Consider the following 10,000-nt stretch of genomic DNA (forward strand, 5'->3'; position numbering starts at 1 on the left):
GATTTCTCCTGTCTGGTCTTCAGCTGCTGATTCTCATCTTAATTTGTTGGACAGAAACTTACGGTCTATTAAATTTCTTATTCCTGATCTAGATATTAATCTTTGGCACCGTCGTTCAATTAGTTCATTATGCATTTTGCATAAGATTTTTCATAACTCTGACCATCCTTCACATTCAGATCTCCCTGGACAATTCTATCCTGTTCGTAATACTAGGCAGGAAGTTAATTCTAAGAGCCAGGCCTTCTCCATCATGAGGCTCAATACTACACAGTATTCTAGAAGTTTTATTCCAGCTTTTACCCAATTGTGGAATGATCTTCCTAATCGGGTAGTTGAATCAGTAGAACTTCAAAAGTTCAAAGTTGGAGCAAATATTTTTATGTTGACCAGGCTGACATGAGTCTTTTTATAGTTTATATATGACATATCTGTTTTTGACGTTAATAGTTTATATATGACATATCTATTTTGACGTTGTTACTGTTTTTAGAATGATTTATTGTTAATTTGTTCCCACCATTTATTTATTTCCTTATTTCCTCACCTCACCGGGCTATTTTCCCCTATTGGAGCCCTTGGGCTTATAGCATCTTGCTTTTCCAACTAGGGTTGTGGCTTGGCTAATAATAATAATAATAATAATAATAATAATAATAATAATAATAATAATAATAATAATAATAATAATATATTAGAACATGAATAAATTAAGGGAGTGATGTTAAAGCAAAAATTTCTCATCACAAAAACCTGTGTACAACCATAATTAAATATAATTAACTTAACACTTAACGAAGAGTTACAGCCATTTCCAAGTAATTATACTTAGTTTCGAAAAAATTTATTCCTTAAAAATTCCATAAACATTTAAAAATTCACTGGAACTAATTATTTTTAAAAACTTGAACAAGTTTTTTCTGAGCTTTGAGCTATTTTCCATAAATGACTCATACTGTTATGACAGTCACCAAAATGTCCTAAAATTGAATATTTAATACACATGAGGGTGACTCACATTTAACACATGATCTAACGGACCTCGTGACTAGCTTCAACACCTGTCAAATTAAGCCAGGCCACGATTTAACCCGAAGACAACTGCTCTCTGGCTCTCATTCGAAACGAGCTCAACCAAGGCCTTGGCTCAACTAGAAAAGGGTCGCTCCGCGGAAAATATTTAGATTGGTCCGAAATTTGCGTTGGCTTAAACTGCAGATCAAATCGGGGGATTGAGTTTATACAGAATTAATAAACAAAAGAAAATCTAAGTTCTCACACTTCGAACGATTCACTCGATCTTGACTCCACCTAGACTGAAGGCAGAGACATCTTGTGGATCATGACAGAATCAGAGGTTTGTTTATGTTTACTATTTATTTACATTATAACAAAAAAATGCTTGATAAGAATGTCATTTGTGAATAAATAATCTAGTAACTTTCTAATATATGGCAAAATACCACGAAGTCAGGGTAAACTTGCACAAAATACCAAGAAATCAGGGAGAAATTGCACAAAATACCAAGAAATCAGGGAGAAATTGCACAAAATACCAAGAAATCAGGGATAAAATTGTACAAAATACCAAGAAATAAGGGATAAATTGTACAAAAATACCAAGAAATCAGGGAGAAATTGCACAAAATACCAAGAAATCAGGGAAATTGCACAAAATACCAAGAAATCTGGGATAAATTGCACAAAATACCAAGAAATCAGGGAGAAATTAAACAAAATACCAAGAAATCAGGGAGAAATTAAACAAAATACCAAGAAATCAGGGAGAAATTGCACAAGATACCAAGAAATCAGGGAGAAATTGCACAAAATACCAAGAAATCAGGGAGAAATTGCACAAAATACCAAGAAATCAGGGTAAAATTGCACAAAATACCAAGAAATCAGGGTAAAATTGCACAAAATACCAAGAAATCAGGGAGAAATTGCACAAAATACCAAGAAATCAGGGAGAAATTAAACAAAATACCAAGAAATCAGGGATAAATTGCACAAAATAACAAGAAATCAGGGATAAATTGCACAAAATACCAAAGAAATCAGGGAGAAATTGCACAAAATACCAAGAAACCAAGGAGAAATTGAACGTTGTTGAACGATTTCCTAATTGATACAACTTTCACATTTTTTTTCAGTAGCAAATCTATATCGTGTAATAACAAATAATACCGTTAGTGGCAAAATTCATATTCTATTAGGAATAATTATTTCCAAATATTATTCAGATCATCATCTTCTTCTTCTTTGTCTACATCTTTTCCCACTTCTATGTGGGGTCGATGTTTCGTCAGCTTTCTCCATCTACCTCTGTCCCACACTTCATCACCAGTTAAACCTTTTGATCGAAGGTTATCCTTGATACAGTCCATCCACCTTCGTTGTTTTGGCTAATTTTCCCCAAGCCCGGGGAAATGGGGGTGGGGTGGGTTGGCGGCAGGAAAGGCATCCGCCCATGAAAAATATTAGCCAAAACAACTATGGTCATTATTCAGATCTAAAAAGGGAATATACATTTAAATGTATGAATGCATAAATGAGATTATTCTCATGAGATAAAACACTCCCTCTTATCAATGCAACTTGGTCGATTATTGGCAGAGGTTCGCCAAAGGGGTCTGGTAATCTTAGTTGTGAATAATGTACCTGGCAGTTAGTCAATCATGGTGGGCTACAAATAAGATAAAGGGCATGAGAGCCAAAAGTATATGAATAAGTTTGGGACCAACACCCCGCCCCCTTAGGAACAGAAGTGTTTAGCTAAATATCATCGTCATCTCCTCCTACGCCTATTGAAGCAAAGGGCCCCGGTTAGATTTCACCAGTCGTCTCTATCTTGAGCTTTTAAATCAATACTTCTCTTTTCATCATATTTCACTTCACGCTTCATAGTCCTCAGCCATGTAGGCCTGGGTCTTCTAACTTTTCTACTGACTTGTTAAGCCAAATTGAAAGTTTGGTGAACTAATCTCTCTTGGAGTGCGAAATATACACAAACTATATTCTCATGTATGTATGTATCTTCGATAAAAGTGTCCTATTTCAACAGGTTCATTTAATCATCATAACTGTTGATCATAATAAAATAAGACATAAAAACAGGAATAAATATTATACAAATAACTTTAAAATACTTGTGTACACTTTCTCATTTCCTTGATGTCTGTCATCAAGTTGATTGATTGATTGATTAATTAGGAGATATCTGGCATCCTGACATCAAGTTTGAAGGGGACAGGGAGTTAATTAACATTAACTATTTTTCTTACTTTCCTAGGCATCTCAAAATACATATTCACATTCATCAACTATTTAATTTTTGTTATCCAATCTTGAGAACACAAACTTTGTCATGTCTTTTTAATAAACAAATTGTTGTTTCAAGGAATGAAGATATAGCCCTCTTTCTTTAATTTTCCTCAGAAGTCTAGTCCAGCATCAGCAGGTGATGAGAGCCGAGTGAACTATGCCAAAAGCACAAAAGTTAAACAAAATCGGGCAAAGCGAGGTGTCCGGACCACCGCACCACATCAAAACCAGATCAACGCGCCTCAGCGCCGCTGCAAATGGCGGTAAGCGCCTCCGGAGTCAGCGAAAACGGAAGCTTAGAGAAAAGATCGCCTTCCAGAGGAGATCTAAACTTGAACAACAACAACAACAACAACAACACACAGAAGCCGACAGCAGAGGAGATGCAAGCGACCTTGACGACACACCATCACCACCCGCCAAACCTGGCGGGTCTCAGCCTGCCCGAAGACACCGTCGAGGTGCACTTCATCCCAGATTCCGAAAGCAACTTCGTGCGCATTCCGGGACGCGGGGAGGTCATCCAGCTCCGCCATCACGGCCGGGTGATAACGCTCCCGATCGCAAATCCCGCGGGGGACCCAGACGGCAGAAGAGACCCGCACCGGACATACAGCCTGAAGACCGAAGCGCCGCAAGAGGTCCCGGTAGATTTCAGCCCCGGGGGGCCCAGGGGGGACCCGCTCCTGGGGCGGATGGCCCCAGTGGCACCACCCTCCCCTGCAGGAAATGTCTCCGTCGACTCCGGCGTCTTAGACGTCTCCGGAGGGCAGCAACAGCAGCGAGTGTCTCGGCTTGTCGTCCGAATTGTTCCGGGGGGAGGAGGACCTGAACATAGGCCCCGCCAGGCTGCCAAGCATCGAGAGCGCCTTCAGCAGGGTCGGGGAGGCCTTCAGGGGGTCGGACTCTCTGACGACCCTCACCTCCGAGCCCCCTCCGGCACACAGTCTGGAACCGACGGCCATACGTGTGCTTGAACCTCCGCCTGCTCATACGACCCTGGAATCCACTCCGTCATATGCTACTTTAAGGTTAGGTTTTGTGTAATTTTTTTTCTTTTGAATTTAATTTTGATATTTTTTTCGATATTCGTATAATAAATATATATACACATACTTACATTTACATACATTTATAAATACACATATGTGTATATATACATATATACTGTATGTGTATATATACATATAAATATATGCATATTTACATATGAATAAATATACACATACACTGTATGCATACATATATACATATATACACATACTGTATGCATACAGTGTATGTGTAAATATACACATACACTGCATGCATACATATATACATATATACACACACATACTGTATGCATACATATATACTTACATGCACACATACTGTATATACATACATATATATATATATATATATATATATATACTGTACATACACGCAAAAATATATTCCACCACCTTAAAAACTACCGTACATAAGGCTCACGACTTAATGTGCCCCAAACCACTAACCCAAGGCCCTTCCTACCCCACAAAACAGAACAGTGCCATCAACGCTATACAACAGCTACCCAGCTCCTCCGCCCACATCGTCCCCCACCGGAACGGTCTTGCCATACGCCCACGAGTCGGCTTACGTAGATGCCATGGGCCAGCTAAGCACCTACCCGCCTCTCAGTCGATCCACGCCGCTCCTACCACCTTCAGATAGTCTACATACCCAGCTGATACCTGGCATTCACAGCTACCCGCCCGAGTACACTTTCAGGTTAGTATTGATGCTTAAAATAATTTTGATAAAACAGCATCCTCACCATCCTTGTGACCTTAGGAGGGGGGGGGGGGGTTTAGGGAAGCCTCTAGGTATATCCAAGGCCGTCTCGAGAGTATTCGATACGGCCTTGGTATATCTCCCGAGTCATCAGCAGTCATTGCCTGGCCCTCATTGGTCCCAGCTTGGATGGAGATCACATATATGGTCAGTCTCTATGGCATTGTCCTGCTTGCTAGGGCAATGTTACTATCCCTTGCCTCTGCCATTCGTGAGCATCTTTTAAACATTTAAATCACCTAATTGCAATGATTCCCTGGGGGAGCCTATAGGTCTATCTGCTTAGTCATCAGCAGCCATTGCCTGGCCCTCCCTGATCCAACCTTGGATGGAGAAGGAGCTTGGGCGCTAATCATATATATGGTCAGTCTCTATGGCATTGTCCTGCTTGCTAGTTACACGGAGAGGGGGCTGGAGAGCCGATCGTATATATGGTCAGTCTCTATGGCATTGTCCTGCTTGCTAGGGCAATGTCACTAACCTTTGCCTTTGCCATTCATGAGCTGCCTTTAGGCAATGTCACTATCCCTTGCCTTTGCCAATCATGAGCTGCCTTTAGGCAATGTCACTATCCTTTGCCTTTGCCATTCATGAGCTGCCTTTAGGCAATGTCACTATCCTTTGCCTTTGCCATTCATGAGCTGCCATTGGGCAATGTCACTATCCTTTGCCTTTGCCATTCATGAGCTGCCTTTAGGCAATGTCACTATCGCTTGTCTCTGCCATTCATGAGCTGCCTTTAGGCAATGTCACTATCCCTTGCCTTTGCCAATCATGAGCTGCCTTTAGGCAATGTCACTATCCTTTGCCTTTGCCATTCATGAGCTGCCTTTAGGCAATGTCACTATCCTTTGCCTTTGCCATTCATGAGCTGCCATTGGGCAATGTCACTATCCTTTGCCTTTGCCATTCATGAGCTGCCTTTAGGCAATGTCACTATCGCTTGTCTCTGCCATTCATGAGCTGCCTTTAGGCAATGTCACTATCCTTTGCCATTCATGAGCTGCCATTGGGCAATGTCACTATCCTTTGCCTTTGCCATTCATGAGCTGTTTTAGGCAATGTCACTATACCTTGCCTTTGCCATTCATGAGCTGCCTTTAGGCAATGTCACTATCCTTTGTCTTTGTCATTCATGAGCTGCCTTTAGGCAATGTCACTATCGCTTGTCTCTGCCATTCATGAGCTGCCTTTAGGCAATGTCACTATCCTTTGCCTTTGCCATTCATGAGCTGCCTTTAGGCAATGTCACTATCCTTTGCCATTCATGAGCTGCCATTGGGCAATGTCACTATCCTTTGCCATTCATGAGCTGCCTTTAGGCAATGTCACTATCCCTTGCCATTCATGAGCTGCCTTTAGGCAATGTCACTATCCCTTGCCATTCATGAGCTGCCTTTAAACCTCCAAATTAGCTAATTCCAAGTATTCCCTCTAAACAGATACGCGGAGCAGTGCGGAGTCAGTGGACCAAGCAATACTGTCCCGGCCCAATTGGGACTTACTTATTCGCATGCAAGTCCGGCTGTCAATGGGCTAGGACGATCATTCACGACGCCGTCTTCTTCAGGTAAGAGTGGATTGCTGAGTTCGTGTATAGAAAACTATGTTGATAATGTATGATACTGTATGCATACATATGTGTATGTATGTATATATATATATATATATATATATAGTTATGTGTATACACACACATAGATAATTAAATAGATACTATATATATATATATATATATATATATAGTTATATGTATAAGAATTCACAGTATCTATATATACATATGTATTTTTATAGTCATATCTTATATATACATATACCTATGTAGAGAGAGAGAGAGAGAGAGAGAGAGAGAGAGAGAATAATAAATTAAAACACTTAAAAATCAAAACCATTAATTTTTGCTTTTCACCTCAGGAGTAAGTACCAATGGGACAGTGACTGCTCCCCAGCCCCCAGACCCGAACACCCAGCCTCGCACAGGACCTGGTTCGAGGGGAGGAAGGGCCCGGTCACAAAGGATCCACGAAAAGCTATCCCGGGAAGGTGAGCGAAGGACTCTGGTCTCGTTATTTCAGGTTCCTATTATAGGAGTTGTAGATTTGCCAGTCTTTTAACTTAAGAAATCTCTCTCTCTCTCTCTCTCTCTCTCTCTCTCCCCTAGAGCAAATGGATATCCAAGATCCTTCTCTCTCTCTCTCTCTCTCTCTCTCTCTCTCTCTCCCCTAGAGCAAATGGATATCCAAGATCCTTCTCTCTCTCTCTCTCTCTCTCTCTCTCTCTCACAACAAATGGATATCCAAAATCTCTCTCTCTCTCTCTCTCTCTCTCTCTCTCTCTTTGAGCAAATAGACACATTCAAAATCTCTCTCTCTCTCTCTCTCTCTCTCTCTCTCTCCTAGAGCAAATGGATATCCAAAATCCTTGTATCTCTCTCTCTCTCTCTCTCTCTCTCTCCAGCAAATGGATATCCAAAATCTCTCTCTCTCTCTCTCTCTCTCTCTCTCTCCTTGAGCAAATAGACACATTCAAAATCTCTCTCTCTCTCTCTCTCTCTCTCTCTCCTAGAGCAAATGGATATCCAAAATCCTTGTATCTCTCTCTCTCTCTCTCTCTCTCTCTCTCTCTCTCTCCATGTGCATAGAGAATGAAACTGCCTTAGGCTATGTTCTCTCCCTTTCTTGAAATGTCATAACAACAACAACAACAACAACAATAATAGTAATAATAATAATATTGCAAAGCTTCTAGTCAACAAATCTCAAACTAAGTCACCATTAAGAAATGCACTACCCTCTTCCTATTGCCCAGAACATCCTAGAGTAAGTAAAATTCATCCTTCTAAAGAAGGATCTAACATTGTCAGTAAGAAATTATAACTAGGGCTTTCACAAGCCAAGTTAAAGGACCAGGTCTTAATATGAGGTCAACCTTCATGTGAACCTTACTGATAAAGTTCATTATTTACGAGACAAAAACCAAAACCCCTTTTTTCTTTTAACAAAAAAAAAAATTCCTTTTATAAGACAAAAACCAAAACTTTTTTTTCCTTTTACAAGACAAAAACCAAATTTTTTTTCCTTTTACAAGACAAAACTCAAAACTTTTTTTCCTTTAACAAGACAAAAATCAATATTTTTTTTTCCTTTAACAAGACAGAAACCAGAACTTTTTCTCCTTTTACAAGACAAAAATCAAAACTGTTTTTTTCTTTTACAAGACAAAAACCAAAACCCTTTTCCCCTTGCAAGACAAAAACTAAAACCCTTTTTCCTGTTACAAGACAAAATTAAAACCATTTTTCCTTTCACAAGACAAAAAAACAAAACCCTTTTTGCTCTCAGAAGACAAAATTAAAACCCTTTACCCTTTTCCAAAACTAATCAAAAGTTTTCCTTTTTAAAATCCAAAACCAAACCTGTTTCTTTCTCCAGGACAATCACAAAACCCCTTTCTCCTTTTACAAGACAAAATTAAAACCATTTACCCTTTTCCAAAACGAATCAAAAGTTTTTCCTTTTAAAAGACAAAACTTTTTTTTCCCTTTTACGAAGCAAACACAAACCCCTTTTTCCTTTTACAAGACAAAAAACAAACCCCTTTTTCCTTTTACTAGACAAAACAGAAAACCCTTTCTCCTTTTACAAGACAAAAAACAAACCCTTTCTCCTTTTACAAGACAAAATTAAACCCTTTTTCCTTTTACAAGACAAAAAAACAAACCCTTTTTCCTTCTACAAAACCAAAAACAAAACCCTTTCTCCTTTTACAAGACAAAATTAAAACCTCTTTCTCCTTTCACAAGACAAAAAACAAAACCCTTTCTCCTTTCACAAGACAAAATTAAAACCCTTTATCCTTTCCCATAACAAAATCAAAACCAGTTTTCCCTACTATGAGATATTCTCTGCTCCACCCACAGAGTACAAGAAATCCGCCTGCGACAGAGAGAGGACCAGAATGCGAGATATGAACAACGCTTTCGACGTCCTTCGAGAGAGACTGCCCTTCTGCAAACCCCCAGGAAAGAAATGTACCAAAATGGACGGTCTAACGTAAGTACTAATTTAAATTACAAAAGATTATTCAGTAATTACAATATATATGCATATATAAAAAAAACAAGTTTTTATAGTTTACATATAAAATTTACTTTAATGTTGTTACTGTTCGTAGAATATTTGAATAATACTTCTCTAGTAGTTTATTTCTTTATTTCCTTTCCTCACTGGGCTATTTTCCCCTGTTGGAGCCCTTGGGATTATAGCATCCTGCATTTCCAGTTAGGGTTGTAGCTTAGCAAGTAATACTAATAATAATAATAATAATAATAATAATAATAATAATAATGATAATATTAATAACAATGATAAAGATGAGGATAATAATAATAATAATAATAATAATAATGATAATAATAATAATAATAACAATGATGAAGATAATAATAATAATAATAATAGTGATGAAGAAAATAATAATAATAATAATAATAATAGATAAAATACTTTTTTTTTCTCTTACAGAGGAAGAGATAGATTTCCTTCGAAATTGGAGACACTGAGGTGAGTAACTTTGCCCTTCATTTCACTACTAGTGTACGTCATCCGTCAAATATGACAGTTGAATATTTAGACAGAAAAACACGAAAGGTTCCCCTGCTGAGAGTAGAGTACTTATTTCTTTATGTACAGACGTTATATTATAGCGAGAGTTATTGACATTCATTATTCAGTTCTATCTATTCCACGAGTCTTATGCTACACTTAATAATACTAAAGAACTTTAAAACCAATACACACACACACACGGTTTTATATATATATATATATATATATATTATATATATAAT

General features: G+C 38.5%; 1 pseudogene; it reads left to right on the forward strand.

The window, feature by feature from the left end:
- The window catches only part of LOC137635978 (uncharacterized), a 29,614-nt pseudogene that overhangs the window by 10,622 nt on the left and 8,992 nt on the right, over positions 1–10,000 (forward strand).

The sequence above is a fragment of the Palaemon carinicauda genome, unplaced genomic scaffold (assembly GCF_036898095.1).
Source record: "Palaemon carinicauda isolate YSFRI2023 unplaced genomic scaffold, ASM3689809v2 scaffold206, whole genome shotgun sequence".
NCBI classification, from domain to species: domain Eukaryota; kingdom Metazoa; phylum Arthropoda; class Malacostraca; order Decapoda; family Palaemonidae; genus Palaemon; species Palaemon carinicauda.